This window comes from Solanum stenotomum, chromosome 6 (genome assembly GCF_019186545.1).
Source record: "Solanum stenotomum isolate F172 chromosome 6, ASM1918654v1, whole genome shotgun sequence".
Lineage (NCBI taxonomy): Eukaryota > Viridiplantae > Streptophyta > Magnoliopsida > Solanales > Solanaceae > Solanum > Solanum stenotomum.
Window position 1 is genome coordinate 34,239,431 of NC_064287.1, and position 16,017 is coordinate 34,255,447.

Sequence of the window (16,017 nt, forward strand, 5' to 3'; positions counted from 1 at the left end):
TTCACATAAATAAAAATTGATGATTTTCCTATGTTATCTCTTCGCACAACATAATATAACATGAATTTTAGTTAATTAAATTCTATGCACTGATAGTTGACCTACCAACTGATATTGTGGGTGGATACTCTTCATCATCATTAGAATATGTTGCATAGCGGTAAACTTGAAATAGGGTAAAGTTTGGTATTAGCAGAAATGTTAAATCTATTTTGTAGTGGCTGCTTTAGTGATGATAATTGGAACATGTTTAAGTTAAGTGACATGTTAATTTGGTGTTCAATTTTGTGCTCATCGAGCTTTATGGGTACTGCTTTTCCCAGAATTAGTATTCAAGGCGGATGCAATAAGATTTGTTCTACCATTAAAATCATGGAGAGTATTGAAGTCACGATTAATTTCGCATTGCTTCAGATAAGCCATCGAAGTTGGATAACCACCATTCCATCAGTAAAAAATGCCTTCTTATCTTCTTTATCTCGATAGAATAATTAATATTTTATTCTTTAACCTTTGAAGATTAGTATGTATATATGTAAACTCACATATGGACAAAAATTGAAGAAATTCTTTTATTGAGAACCCATTAAAATCAACAAGTTCGAACAACAAAACAAGACCTTTGAAACATAAAATGATGGATCGAACGATACTTAAGGAAAAAGGAAATTATAAATGAAAATGACCAGGTTGGAAAGATAGCTAGCTTGCCTATGTATACTCGTAGGAGTATATTATGTGTCTAACCCTAGTTACATACCCTACCCAAACAAAATTATAGAGAAAAAAACAAGAACAACAACAACAATAATAACACTTCTTAATCGGGACAATTATATATGATTGTCAAAAGATGCTGATTCTCCGGCTTGGGCAAGTTGTAACTTTTTTATAGTTTTGCCATTGGTTTTGATATACATCTCAAAACCATCTAGGTTCTCATCTTCATCCTTCTTGATCTTCTTACTCTTTCCATTTTCTGATCTTATGGTTAAAGTCCATTCTAGTTGCGGTTAGTCAGAACAACAAGTTCATCCCATAATTTTTTCCTCTTATTTCCACCATCTTTTTTGTTACTATGCACCCACTTTTGAGTAGCTCTAGCCATGATGGATTCCGTCACTATAATTGAAACTCCTGGAGAGTCAAACATTTGTACATTGATACGACTGAGATGATTAACATTTTTGGTGTTTGATGATTCCTCCGTCTTCACATTCCTTTGGGTGACAGTCTGTTCAAGAATTGATGCATAAACTTGATGCAAGTATAGGTTTAGTGGATATAACGAATCTTTTGAAATCTTAATTATATCATGGAATAGTCTTTATTAGGTAAGTAAGAAATTAAATGTTTTTTATATCAACTTTCAAGTGCAAAATTTCTATTTGGAGATGACAAACGAAAACATTCTTTTTTTTTTATCTTAATAGATTAGTTGGTTGATTATATAAATTTTCACCATGATGAAATTATTTTCTTATCTTTTAATTTGCTCCCTCATTTCTCTTCTCTTACCCTGATGTAATTATGTTTTATTTATTTATTTATTTTTAAAAACATTTTTTTGGAGAATAAGATAAATTTATTTCCTACATGTGACTTAGTTTGATTTGATACATACTTTATGAAAGTAAATGAGACTTTTAAATCTTGCCATCTTAAATCAATAATTTATATAAAAAAATTCTTTAAATCTGTAACTAGTTATAATTGATAGCATTACAATGAAAAATAAAAGTAAAAAATATTAATTAAAACATATCTAAAAAAGATAGTATTTTTGATAATAGATGAAAAATTCAAAGGGGATATTACTTTTATGTTTTTTTGGCAAAGCATGCAGCAATTCAACGATTCATTCAAAAAGGTATGACAATTGATATATTCATACAATTCTAAATAAAATTAACATGTTATTGTGTTGGTGTTGGTGGAAGTTGATGATTGTTAACATACAACCTACGATGGACATTCTGATGACAATGACAAAATTGACATTGGAAAAATTATATGCTACCGAAGGGACCGCCAGGAGCAAAAGCCTGACACTATCGATAGCATTAACACTTGCTAAGAGACAACAATTGCACTCACCATAAGCGACTGGACCTTTAGGCTTATAAATGGCCCTAGCGGTCTGATTAGCTCGAAGCATGTTAGCCATGATTGATTGATAATTTCTTTTTGAGAAGAATATGAATACTAATTTGCTTGAGAAATAGTGTATTAAACGTTGAAGAAATGATCCAGTTAAATAGAAGGTTCAAAAAATATAAATATGATAAAAACTTAATTATTAATTATAGTAGATTATACATTAAAGTTAGAGCTAAAATTGAGTTTGAAGAGAAGATTTATCTCATTTAAATTTTATTACAGTAATACAAAAAGATGGAAGGTTGTTTTGGAGTGGCATTGTGCACTCCTCTTTTAAAAATAAAAAATTGCAAAATAATGAAATCACTTCTTTTTGTAAAAAAAAATAATCTTTCACATGGGCAAAATTGGAATACAAACATTTAAAACATACAAAATTAAGAGCTCAATAAAAAAATATTGACCTTCTTGCAATGCAATTGATGGGCATTGTTTTAACGTTACAAAACATTAAAAATATACTACCATAGAATATATAATATTTTAATGTATAAAACTTAAAATTTTAAAATATATACCAAACTTATATTTAATTTTAAACTTCTTATTTATCCTTAATAAAATTATCATATAAATATTATAATATATCTAAAATTACAAATTGTACTTTATTTTAATATATCTCAAAAAATTATTTATCTTTAAATCTATGTCTTTCCCAACTATCTTAAACATGTAATATCATGTGGAAAGAAGTGTCATGTGTGGTGAGGTCTTACTTGAAAGCATGTGTGTGGAGTCCTAGACTTTGCCTTATTAGTTCAATTTTCTAAACCTTGGTAAATGTAAAGCTTGATCCTGGGAAACAATTCTGAGAGGGAACCCAAATTTCCATAATCCTTTGTGACTATCTTGTGAAGGTGTGCATCCATTTTGGTATCATTTGAACCTAAACCATTTGTTGACAAAAACATGCTAAAACTTCTTGAGCAAAAATTGTCCCTGCATTCTCACCCAAAATCCTTTTTGAAGCATTGTTATGTTTGAATAGCCAACTTAGACCAAAAGACTAAGTCAGGGGTGTGAAAAGAAAGGAAGAATGAAAGCCCAGTGAAGGGCAAAGAAAGATGAATTTGGACTCAACTTTGAAGTTTGTTACAAAAGGAAGGAACCCCTCCTTATTAAAAAAATGTTGAGATAATGGAAATGGAAAAGAGAAGTGATGAAATAAAGGGGATTCCAAATAAAATGAGTAAAAAGTCAAAGTTTGAGTTCTCAATTGGAAAAGAATGAAAAAAACTTGAGAAGAGGTGAAGATGATTGCAACAATGCTTTGAAAAGGTGAAGCCACTGAACCAAATTGACCATACCTTAACCATCAACCCTGTTACATCCCTAAAAGATCTTTGGGCTCTTGCATGAACTAGGTTGTGTGATAATTGGAAAATATGGGCAAACCTATGAAACAGAGCTTGCATATGTATTTCTCTTTTGATAGAGTGAGAGTTGCATTGATTCCTTATGTCTTTGTTGATTTGCTTTGTGAGAGAATGAAATTGTTCTTAATGTGAGGGCACTTGAATGCATTTATTGAAACATGGTCTTACATTAGAAAAGAAGCTAAAGTAAACTTGAGCTTGTGATGAAACTGGCTAGTCATAATTTGAAGGGTTTTTTTTATCATGATTGAGTGTAGCATGTTGTTGAGAGTAATCTTGTTATGGAACTTTCATGTTAGCTCTCATGCATACTGTTGTAGATGTTTAAGCTAATTGTGTTCTTGATTTACTTAAGGATAAGCAAACGTTTAAGATGGGGGTTTCATCAGCTCCGAGAGGGTTATTTTAGGCTAGGGGCATGGTTGGTTTGGGCCTCGAGACTTCTAGTGTGAGTTTGTTTCATTAGGCATTTTAACTTTGAAGCTTAAGCCAAGGGTTGACTTTGGCCAATATTCTTGGTAAATTTCCTCGGATGAGAATTCCATCAGCGCGGTTAACTTTGGAATATCAAGTTTGGTTTAGAACAATCTTTTGTGCATTCCCTATTCTTTCTGTCTCATTTTGAGCCTTCGTGTGGTTTTTAGCTTAAAACAAAACTTGAGTGTGGGACCCATTTTTTATCGAAACTGCCTCAAATGGAAGTTTTGATGGTTCCGTTGATTCTGAAATACGAATTTGATGGGGTAGCATACTTTATTTGTGCGCACGGGGTTCCGAATGAATCATGGGTACCCTGTTGGAGAATTCAGAGTTTGAGCAAACCAGTTGAAGTGTTGATATCTGGTGCAGGCTTTTAGCGACTAGAATTTAGAACTTTTAGTGACCAGTTTCGGGTATTTATATCCAAAAATTTCAGCTGTCAGCCATCATTTTCAAAAGGTGATTTCTCCCTCATCCGAGCTCCGATTTGTGTGATTCAAAGTCCCATGTGATCATTGGGAGTGTGGATACTTGGGTTTGTGATTAGAAGTTGTTGAGGAACCTTTGTTTGAGGTGACTTTGAGCTCGAAGATGCTCGTTTAGCTTGGTATTCTTGTTAACTTTACATGTTGGTGTGGCTATTTTTTAGCCTCAAATTGTGTTCAATTTTGGAACACAAGTTCGAGGCGTAGGTTAGGACCTTTTGATGAAGTTAGTTTTGATATTTTCGGTATGGGTCCCACATTTCCGTTTTGACTCAATTTTGGGTTCATTTCTAATTGTTACAATTTTAGTGTCAAAACATCTGTAATGACATTGTGATCGATAATTTGATAATTTGAGGTAGGCTTCTATCTACTTTCTTGATTGAGCTTCTTAGATAATGCCTAGTATAGAATTCATGTAATTTTTTTTGGTATTTGGCAGGTATTTAGCTTTCCTCTTGTAATTCCATCCTTTCTTGATTCCATAGGAGGCTTGGTATTATTGTGGTTGGGATCCTTAGTTTAGATTGTGGCTTCGCTTGTGGTGTAGATGATTTTGGTTATCCTTGTTAGGATTGATTTGTGGTTGCCTTAGACAAGGCTGAACATTAGATGCTTTAAGTTGTGTTTTATCGCCTCATAGTTATAGTTTTCTCCTTTTAGGGCTTGTTTTGGGTCGTTCTCCTTGCGTTGATGTTTGTGACCTTTGTGGCTCATCATAGTTGTGGGTTAGTCCTAACTGTGGAGTCACCCCTTGGGTTTTCTCCCCCTTTATTGATTTGAAATCTCTTCTTGATCCATTTGCTTGTTGATTAGCGGTGGACATGTTGTATACTTATTGAGCTTATGATTATATTGTTGGGTCGGAGGCAGTATGTGAGGACTAGTTGGATCCCAGGTTAGTACTTTCTGCTTTAGTAGCGTGGTTTCATTGATTGCATAATTATTTGATTTTGAGTGCCCTTTGAATGTTGGTAATGACATGCATTGCATTGTTTGCTCATTCTCATGAATTTTGTGGTACGATCTCGACCATGCATTGGCATAGTTATCATTCATAATGAGGTACTATCTTACTCGATTTGTAATCTAAAGGGGTTTTAATGGGATTTGTACCACCTGGATCACTTGACTTACTGATTTTTGACATTACGAGGCGTCAGAGACGTGCTCCTTTCCTACTTTAGATATTAGAGGCATCTGGGATATGCTTAGTTTTCACTTGACTAATCTGCGAATCAATGCCCTTTCTTGCATGCTTTTGGTCTTGATGGCGTTCCTCGGAGTATATTGGCTGGGTAGGCGACCCCATTATTGGTTACTCACGGTTTGAGGTTGTTACTTCCGGTTTGAGATCGATGCTCACGGTTCGAGGTCATTATCTCCAGTTTGAGGCCATTATTCTCGGTCTAAGGCTGAAGCTTTGCAGTTCGAGGTCATTACCTCTGGTCAGGGGTTTGGATTGTTACTGATGGTTCTACTGCTCACCCTGCATTCAAATGCATTTTTTATTACCAATATACTTGTTTGTTGTCTGTACCCTTCAGTTTATGGGGGGCGGTTGGGTTATGCATGTTTGCTATTTGTACCTTCCGAGTGTATGGGGGTCAGTTAGGTTATCTTTTTACTATATTATATTCTCTACTATTATTTTATTTTTACCTGGTAGTTTTGACTTTAGAATTGTAATTATGGGCCATCCTGACAATGGGTAGTTGGTTTGGTATCTTAGTTGTTTACGATTATCTTGTTGGCTTGCGGTCCAGGTACGTTCTTTACTCAACTTCTTGCCCTTTGTTTCCTGTTTCAATTCTTTATTTCCTATCTACTTTAGTACCTTCTATTTAGTTACTTGTGCTATGTTTTCCTTATTACTTGTTGTGTATGCATGTGTTATCTTTTGAGCTTAGTCAGTTGTTGCCTGCTGAGTACCGCTTTGGTACTCATACCACACTTCTGCCCTCTGCAGATTGCAGTTGAGTTATCGCTATTTATTTGGAGTCGTGCGGAGCAGCTTGGGGTTTTGGAGATTAGGGTGAATTCCTGGCGTCTGGAGCTACCAGTGTCTGTCTGTTTTGACTAGATTTAGTCTTTATATTGTATTCAGAGGAAACCTGTACTTGTCTTGTATTTGTGAAAGCTTTCTACTCGTATTTTTTATTAGATGCTTAAGTACTAGCTGATGCTAGGTCTTGGGATGATTCTTGTATGGTTTTGTTGATCATTATTTCTCTGCTTTATTCTAAGTTCTTACTTCTTGTTGTTCGCTTCCGCTTGATAGTCCGTTGCTTATGGCTCCGGGCTAAGGGTCAGGCCTACCTACTAGTGGGGTGTAGTAGGTTTCATCATGACCTGAGAAATCGGGTCATGACAATTTTATATCGATTAATGACTAAAACAATCAAATCGGTGGACTTCAAGATGTGATGAGAATGGTAATGATAAAAAGTTATATTAAAAAATACAGACTCAAGGAAATTTAAAGGGAAACAAAGAATAATATGGTGAACTTGTTTTTGTCTATCAATTTCTAAGTTCTAAAAAAAATTACTAGTATGATTTCTCATCGGATCATGAAACATGAACTATTTTCGTTCATTGCAATTTGTAATAACATTTTACTTTATATAAGTCTAGTCAAACGAATATTTTCTCTATTTCATCTTCTTATAATAAAGATTAAAACTAGGAAGATAAAATTATTAAAGGCTTAATCAGACACTTATAAAATGATAGTCCTTTTTTCTCGCTTCTCTTTTTAAATTATTTTTTGTTGTCTTTTTCAATTCTATTTCTATTACACAAAATACTATTTGCCAACCAGTAATGTATAAATTAACACAATTTTTCATTGTGACTCCTCAATTAAATTAAGCTCCCCAATTAAAAACTTCAAGATCGAACTCTAAAAATTATATTTTAAAATGTTGAATTGAAAACCTAAAATTCAAGATAGTCTCATAAAATTTTGAGTTGAAAAATTAAAACTCAGGACATAATATTTTAAAGCTTTGACTTGGAAAAACTAAACTTCGAGACACAATATCACTCGATCAGTCATGGAATCATTTAGGAGGTCCAAAAACAATATAAGAGGAAGAAATTTTGGAAAGGGGTAAGTATATCACTGATCAATCCAGAAATGACGAAAAATGCTATGACTGCGGAAAATACGAACACATAGCAGTGAATGCCCAGAAGCAAAGAAAAATTTCTCCACATGAAATCAAAAGAACAAAGTACTAAGTAGTTGGAGCGATGAAGACAATTCAGAATATGATAATGAAGAAATTGAAAACATATTCTTCATGAAAATCGGAGAAATAAGCACTGAGGTATATATGTAACAATTGCAATGAATTAAAAAAACATTGCTAGACCGTGTTGTGACAAACCTAAATTGAGTTTTTTTTTCTGATTTTCAAAATCTTCAAATTGAAAGAAGAGATTTAGAAATAAAATTGGAAGTCAGTGAAGTTGAAAAAGATCTTTTATACGAAGAGATTCATGAAATAAAAACTACGCTCGAAAGCTTTAAAAACAAATCTGACTCTTCAAGAAATTCCTCTAAAACTCATAAAAAGGTCTCTAGTGGTAAAAAAAATTCAAATGGAAATTACTTTAGGTGCAATCAGTCCTATAAGTCAAATGATTCAAAAACTAACAGTAACAAGTCCATCTCAAAAGGAGACATCCCTAAAATTTGTCATTATTGTGGAAAGTCTGGGCACTTATCGTATAATTACAGATTTTGAAATCATGATACTTCTAAATGGGTCTGGAGACCCAAAATAAATCTGGATAGTTCTAACCTCAAAAGACCAAAAAAGGTTTGGGTACCTAAAAGGAGATAATATATTTGTTTTGCAGGAACACCGCAGAAAAACAAAAGGAAAGTGGTATCTAGATAGCGAATGTTCAAATCACATGACAGGAGATAAAAACCTATTTAAATCTACTGCTGAATATAAGGAGGAAACATTCGTTTTGGTGATCACTCAAAAGGAACAGTAATTGACATTGGTACAATTACTTTTAATGAATCATGTGATCTCACAAATGTTTATCATGTGCCAGGGTTGAAGTACAATCTTTTAAGTATCAGTCAACTATGTGACTTAAACTTGAAAGTTCAATTTCAAAAATAATCGATCTGTAATAGAAGATCTCTCGAATATAATCTACTACAAGGAAATATTCTTGACTCTATGAAAAATACTGGAGAACATATATGCCTAGCTTCAATGACTGATGATTCCTGGATTTGGCATAAGAAACTCGGCCATGCAAGCATGCGACTAATAGAGAAACTTGCAAAAAATGAACCAATCATAGGATTACCTAAGTTGGACTATTCAAAAGATCATATATGTGACGTGTCAAATGGGTAAGCAAATGAGAAACTCATTCTCTTGTAAAGATATTGTATCCACAAATAAACCTTTACAGCTACTACATATGGACTCATTTTGACCCACTAGAACAACCAACATCGGAAGTAAAAGGTACGCATTCATAATTGTTGATGATTATTCTCGTTTTACTTGGGTAATGTTTCTATCTCATAAATATGGCACTTTCAAAAACCATGAGTTCTTTGGTGAAAAATCTTAATGAGATAAAGATTATTACATCACATCTATAAGAAGTGATCATGGAACTGAATCTAAGAAACAAGTCTTTCGAAAACTTCTGCAATGAAAAAGGCTACACTCACAATTTTTCTCCCCCTCGCTCACCTCAACAAAATGGAGTCATGGAATGAAAGAATAGGACACTATAGGATATGGAAAGTATAAAGATTATTGAGAATTCTCTCCCACACAAATTTTGGGCATAAGTTGTGAGTACAGCTTGTCATGTGCTAAATCAATGCTTAATCATACCTATTTAAAACAAGACTCCATACGAATTATGGAATGGTAAGAGACCTAATATTAGATACTTTCATCCATTTGGATACAAATATTTTGTTCACAACAACGGTAAAGACAACATCGGTAAGTTTGATGCACGAAGTGACGAATGTATATTTCTTGGTTACTCTAATTCTAGCAGATCTTATAGAGTTTTCAATAAATGAAGTTTAAATATTGAAGAATCCATTCATGTTGTTTTTGATGACTCTAATAAAACTGTTGAGATAAGAACAAACACAAATGAAGAATATAGTCAACTGACAATATCAACTCAAAAGGAGACAAACAATAATGAAGAGATGATTACTAAAGACACTCCCATTGATCCAATAGTCAAAATAGTTCCAAATGAGTGGCGAAGTAAACATAACTAGCCAAACAAGTTTATTATTGAAAATCCAAGTGAAGGAATTAAGACTCAAGCATCAATAAGAAATGAGAAAAATATTGTTCTCATCTTTCAACTAGAACAAAAAAAATTAAATGAGGCTCACAGATGAACATTGGATTAAGGTCATGAAAGAAGAGTTGGATCAGTTTGAAAAAAATCAGGTATGGACACTAGTTCCTAAACCTGAAAATAATTCTATTATTATAACCAAATGGGTTTGTAGAAACAAACTCAATGAATCGTGAAAAGTGATACAAAATAAGCCTCGATTAGTGGCACAAGGTCACTCTCAACATGAAGGATTCGACTACGATGAAACTTTTTCTCCTGTAGCAAGGTTAGAATATATTCATTTACTTCTCGCATATGCTACTTATAAAGGTTTCAAATTATTTCAAATGGATGTAAACAATGCTTTCTTAAATGACTTTATTGAAGAAAAAGTATTTGTGAAGCAAACTCCAGGTTTTGAAAACTTTAATTTTTCCTATCATGTTTTTAAAATCTCAAAATCTCTTTATGGTCTTAAGCAAGCACCCCATATCTGGTATGATCATCTCAGTAATTTCTTAATTAATCATGGGTTTACTAGAGGAAAATGATACAACTCTTTTTATTAAAAGATCTTTCTCTAAAAATCTCATTATTCAAATCTATGTTGACGACATCACCTTTGGAAGTGCTCATATCTCTCTATATGAAGAATATTCTAATCTTATGCAAACTGAATTTGAGTTGAGTATGATGGGGGAGTTAACATTCTTCCTTGGGCAGCAAATCTATCAATCGGAGAAAGGTACATTCTTATGCCAAACTAAGTATTGCAAAGAATTAATTCAAAAGTTTTGTATGGAAAACTCAAAATCCTTAGGTGCTCCAATGAGTTCCACATGTTCTCTCGATAAAGATGAAGAAGGTAAGATAGTCGACGAAATAAAATATCAAGGTATGATTGGTTCCTTACTCTATCTCACTGCCAGTCGACCAGACATACACTTTAGTGTTTGCAAATGTGCAAGATTCCGGTCAGCTCCTAAGGAATCTCCTCTAACTGCTGTAAAATGAATCATTCGGTATTTGGCGGGAACAAATTCTTTTGGACTATAGTACCCAAGAGAAAGAAAAAATTCTCGAAGAATTTTTTAACGTTGATTGTACAGGTGACAAAGATGACAAGAAAAGCACCACTGGTACATGTCAAGTACTAGGAAAATCCTTGATATTTTGGAATAGCAAAAAATAGGGTTCGGTATCACTTTCTACCACAGAGGCTGAGTATATTGCTATTGGACAATGTTGTGCTCAAATTTTGTGGATGGTCCATCAATTAAATAATTATGACTTATTTTTTAAAGTTGTTAAAATTAAAAGTGTGATAACTCTAGTGCTATATGTCTTTCTAAAAACTTTGTGCATCACTCTCGTGCTAAGCACAATGATATCAAGCATTATTTTATTCGTGATCATGTTCTAAATGGAGACATTGAAATATCTTTTATTAGCTATGATTTTCAACTAGCGGAATTTTTTACCAAACCTCTTTTGGACAAAAGATTTTGTCCTCTCCATAAATCTTTAACTATTGTTGAAAATCCCTTAAATTGCTGGGATTATTGTTTGCATTAATTATTTTCCTTTCTCAATAGTATTTTTTGGCGCCTCGTATATTGTGCTTCCTTTTCTTAATTACTTTCCTTCTGAATATGCCTTTACTTTATGCATCTTTCTGTTTTTTTTCCGTCATTAAGTCGACATCTCTTTGGTCTGCTCATCAGTAATATCAAAAAACCCTTCAAATTCTTCACTCCCTTTGCAGGAGAAATTGAATCTTTAGTTCTTGGAAAGTGCTTGTTTCTTGACTGCATAAAATTTGATTATATCTTTGATATATCTTATTCTAGTATCATGGAGCCTTCAGAAAATTGTTGGCCTTCTAATTGTGATGTCTCTTTCAAACAGGACAAGCGTGAACTTATTATTGACCCCTATGCTCTCATCTGGGTCCCAAATATCTACCGCTTGAAACTCACGTTATCACCCATATGGTTTCTACCACCCTTCTCCCTAGTGATGGTTCTCACTCTACACTCTACACTCTACACTCACTCAGCGTGACACTTTGCTCGCGTACTGTCTTGTTTCTGGGATAAAATTGCATGTCTCCTCCTTTATCCTTTCTGCCATGGCAGATGTCATCTCTGAACCCTCTAGTCTTTCCTTTGGTATGTTCATAACTTGAATATTGGAATCTCACTTCATATGCCTTAGTGACATCAAAGTCCAAACCCTCTTCTTTCACCTCTGTTTCCTTTGCCATACTTAATGCTACTCTGGAGAATCTTGCTGATATGAATGCGAAGTTGGACGTTGTGTCTATCACTGTTACTCAGGTAAGCGATCTTATGACTAAGTTGATTGCCATGCGAGAACAAGTGGACTCTCTTAAGGATATCCTACTTACTACTCACTTCAAGATATACAATGTGAAGGATGTAACTAAGGAGACGGGTGCAGATGTGGCTTGCATACACCTAAGGCTCGACCACATAGCATAGCAAGGATAATACCCTCATATCATTCAGTGGAGCTAATGAGATCTCAGCTCTACCAATCGACTATAAAAATAGGGAAGTATCACTATTATATATTGTCATCATCAAAAAGGGGAGATTGTTAGCGCATGGTTTTAATGATAAACAATAGATCTTTGCAGGTTAACAGAAGATCAAAAAGGAAAGAATCACGAATGGAACCATGAATAAAGTAATCCAGAAATCACCACTCAAATTCCAGAAATCATGGAAATCGGGATCACATACAATCTGGTAACTGTCGTATATTAGAAGATTTTCAATCAAAGATTCATCAAACAAGGAAGAAGAATACAACGGCTACAATAAAGATTCTCAATCAAAGATTCATCAATTAAGGAAGGAGAATATAACGGCTACAATAGATTGATCTCAATCAAGACTCAATCAAGGAAGATGACAATAAGGAAAGATGTCGGGGAAAAATCAAAAAGAAAATCAAAGATTAGCCTTAACATTATTCTTGGAAAATAAGGATCCCTTGCTTACTTTTCCAAGGATCAAATATCTTGGGTTGCTATCTCTTCATGAAGAATATTCAAGTCTCAACACTATAAAGAGAACTCATCTGCCATAGAGAAGAGTGTACACCGAGTCTGAATCATCCTTCATTCTCTACTCTACTTTTAACAAGCATTGTATTACTTAGTTCTATTGTGTAAATAAAAAAGAGAGAACGAGAAAAATATTATTGAAAAGGATTTGTATCAAAAGAAAAGAGAAAGAAAAAGATTGAGTTTAGACATAGGAACTATACTCTAAACTTGTACTCACTACAACGATTCTAAAGGCTAGAAGAGAACACCCTTGCAACCCAAGGGGACTAGACGAAAGATCCACATTGGTGTCCAACCAGTATATAAACATTTTGTGTTAATCTTAATTATGTTAACTAACTAAACCCTCATGATTTAGGGTCTAAACGACGTAGCTTAGGGGTTAAATGAAATAGGAAAAGCCCGAAAGACCACTGACTTAATTGTTGTCGGAGTGACCAGCGGACTGGACCTACGGGCCGTATGTCAATCGACGGTGCGTCGATTGGGGTCGTCGATCAAGTTTGCCAGATAGGGGTTCACTAAAATGAGCATAAATTTTTACTCGGAGGTCGGATTTTAGCAAACTCGATGGTGTTGGAAAGAGGATTCAATTATCTATCATATCATAGGTCATGGGACACGCAATTCCTTTTGTGATAAGAGTTATGACTATTTGAAATTGACCCAATCACAATTTTCATCTAATTGGCTGCTACCCTCACCTACGCTCAGACCTACGGACCGTGCATCGAATGACGGTCCGTGCTAGTCAGCCGTTAATTGGGACTGAAGTTGGGCTTTAGGGGTATCGATCCACGGACATGAACCACGGTCCGTGACCTGACCTACGGACCATAGGTCCGGTCGTGGATCAACACTTGGCCGAATTTCTGGCTGAGTTCTGGGAGAGTTTGCTGACACAAACCACAGATCTACAGGACGGATCGTGGGTCCTCCTATGGTCTGTGGATGGTGCCCGTAAATGCCACCTGCAATACCATAAATCTGCAATCTGATCTATTTTCGGATACAGGGCGTTACACCAACTTCATTTCCTTGAAGCAGATATACATCCTAAGAAATTTTCTCTTACCATTAGATAGTGCCTCTTCAGAAAAATCTATCACAATGTCAGACCCTGTATTACAACTTCTCAATTCAGTAGCATAAACCTCTAATTTGTTGTAAGAGTCTACAAAGCTACCTTCTAAACTCTCTAGTACCTCCTCTTTGACTCTCTTGCACTTTGCTTCACTTACATTTATCTCAAAAACTCTATGTAAATCAGCCTTCATTTCTTTGACCTTGTACTTGGGGTCACTTTGCAATTTGTCCTTAAAATACAAGGCTATTGTTGAGTAATCTACTAAAAAGTTATCATATGCTGTTCCACACTCTATATGATCAACAAGTGTTTTGACACCAACTCCAGGAGTGGTCAAATCCCCAGAAATAAGAAGTAAAAATGGACAGCCATCAGCAGCACATGTATACCTCAATCTTTTTTTATCACTCTTCACCACAACTAGTTCTACCTTCTTAGCTAGAGCATAAAGTTTACAAAACTGTTTTGCTTCAGCTATGTCCTTGAAGGCCATACCCTTAACAATCTCCTTATAATTTTACAAACTATCAGTTATATTCCTTTTTTTTTAGTAACAAAATTGTCTAATTCATCTGTATCATAATCTGAAAAACTAAACACCATTCAATTATTACTGTCATATTCAATTTCACTACAGTCTGTGCCCTCATTAACAATTGGTGAAAGTAGAAATGACCCATCATGCATGACAATATCAGTTACATCAACAGGCAATTCACAATCTTCAGTAGCAAACAAGTGAATAGATTTATACTCAGTAGAGATAAAAGATGTTAAGGTCCTAACTCCCTCATCACCTATTATTTCAAAATATTTCCCAGTTGGAGCAAGTACAATAAGTTCTTGCACACCAACAAAACCTAACTTATTAATGTACTCATTCACTAAGTCAATAAAAGATATTAGGTCAGGATCATACTCTTTCCAATAAGTCACACATCCTCTATCATAATGTGGTTCTGGACTGGTTGGCCACTCACCACCATGATGAAAGTATATGGTAACTTCAACCATGTTAATGACCTACAAATAGTTATGAAATAACATAAGTAACAGTTAGTATAAAACAGTGAGTATAAGTCACATTGAGTTAAGAAAGTCAATTAGTAAGCATAAATAAGTAAGTTAATTAGTAAATAAGTAATAGTGAGTATAAGTAACAATCGAGTATAAGTCACATTAGTAAATAAGTCACATTGAGTTAAGAAAGTCAATTAGTAAGCATAAATAAGTTAATTAGTAAATAAGTAACAGTGAGTATAAGTCACATTAGGATTAAGTAAGTCAATTAGTAAGTACATTAGGATTAAGTAAGTTAATTAGTTAAGTAAGTCAAATTAGTTAATTAAGTCACATTGAGTTAAGAAAGTCAACTAGTAAGCATAAGATAGTAAGTTAAGTAAGTCAATTAGTAAGCATAAATAAGTAAGTTAAGTAAGTCACATTAGGATTAAAGTAAGTAAGTTAATTAAGTCACATTGAGTTAAGAAAGTCAATTAGTAAGTATAAATAAGTAAGTTAAGTAAGTCACATTAGGATTAAAGTAAGTAAGTTAGTTAATTAAGTCACATTGAGTAAGTTAAGAAAGTCATATTAGTTAAGTAAGTCACATTTGGATTAGTAAGCACATTAGGATTAAGTAAGTCAATTAGTTAAGTAAGTCACATTTGGATTAAGTAGGTTAGTCACATTTGGATTAAGTAAGTTAGTCACATTAGGATTAAAGTAGGCAAGTTAGTTAATTAAGTCACATTGAGTAAGTTAAGAAAGTCATATTAGTTAAGTAAGTCACATTTAGATTAGTAAGCACATTAGGATTAAGTAAGTCAATTAGTTAAGTAAGTCACATTTGGATTATGTAAGTTAGTCACATTAGGATTAATGTAGGTAAGTTAGTTAATTAAGTCACATTGAGTAAGTTAAGAAAGTCATATTAGTTAAGTAAGTCACATTTGGATTAGTAAGCAC

At 33.9% G+C, this 16,017-nt stretch overlaps 1 pseudogene; it reads right to left on the reverse strand.

The window, feature by feature from the left end:
- LOC125868686 (uncharacterized) overlaps positions 1 to 14,542 on the reverse strand; it is a 15,978-nt pseudogene extending 1,436 nt beyond the window's left edge.
- Positions 14,543 to 16,017: the final 1,475 nt, after the last annotated feature.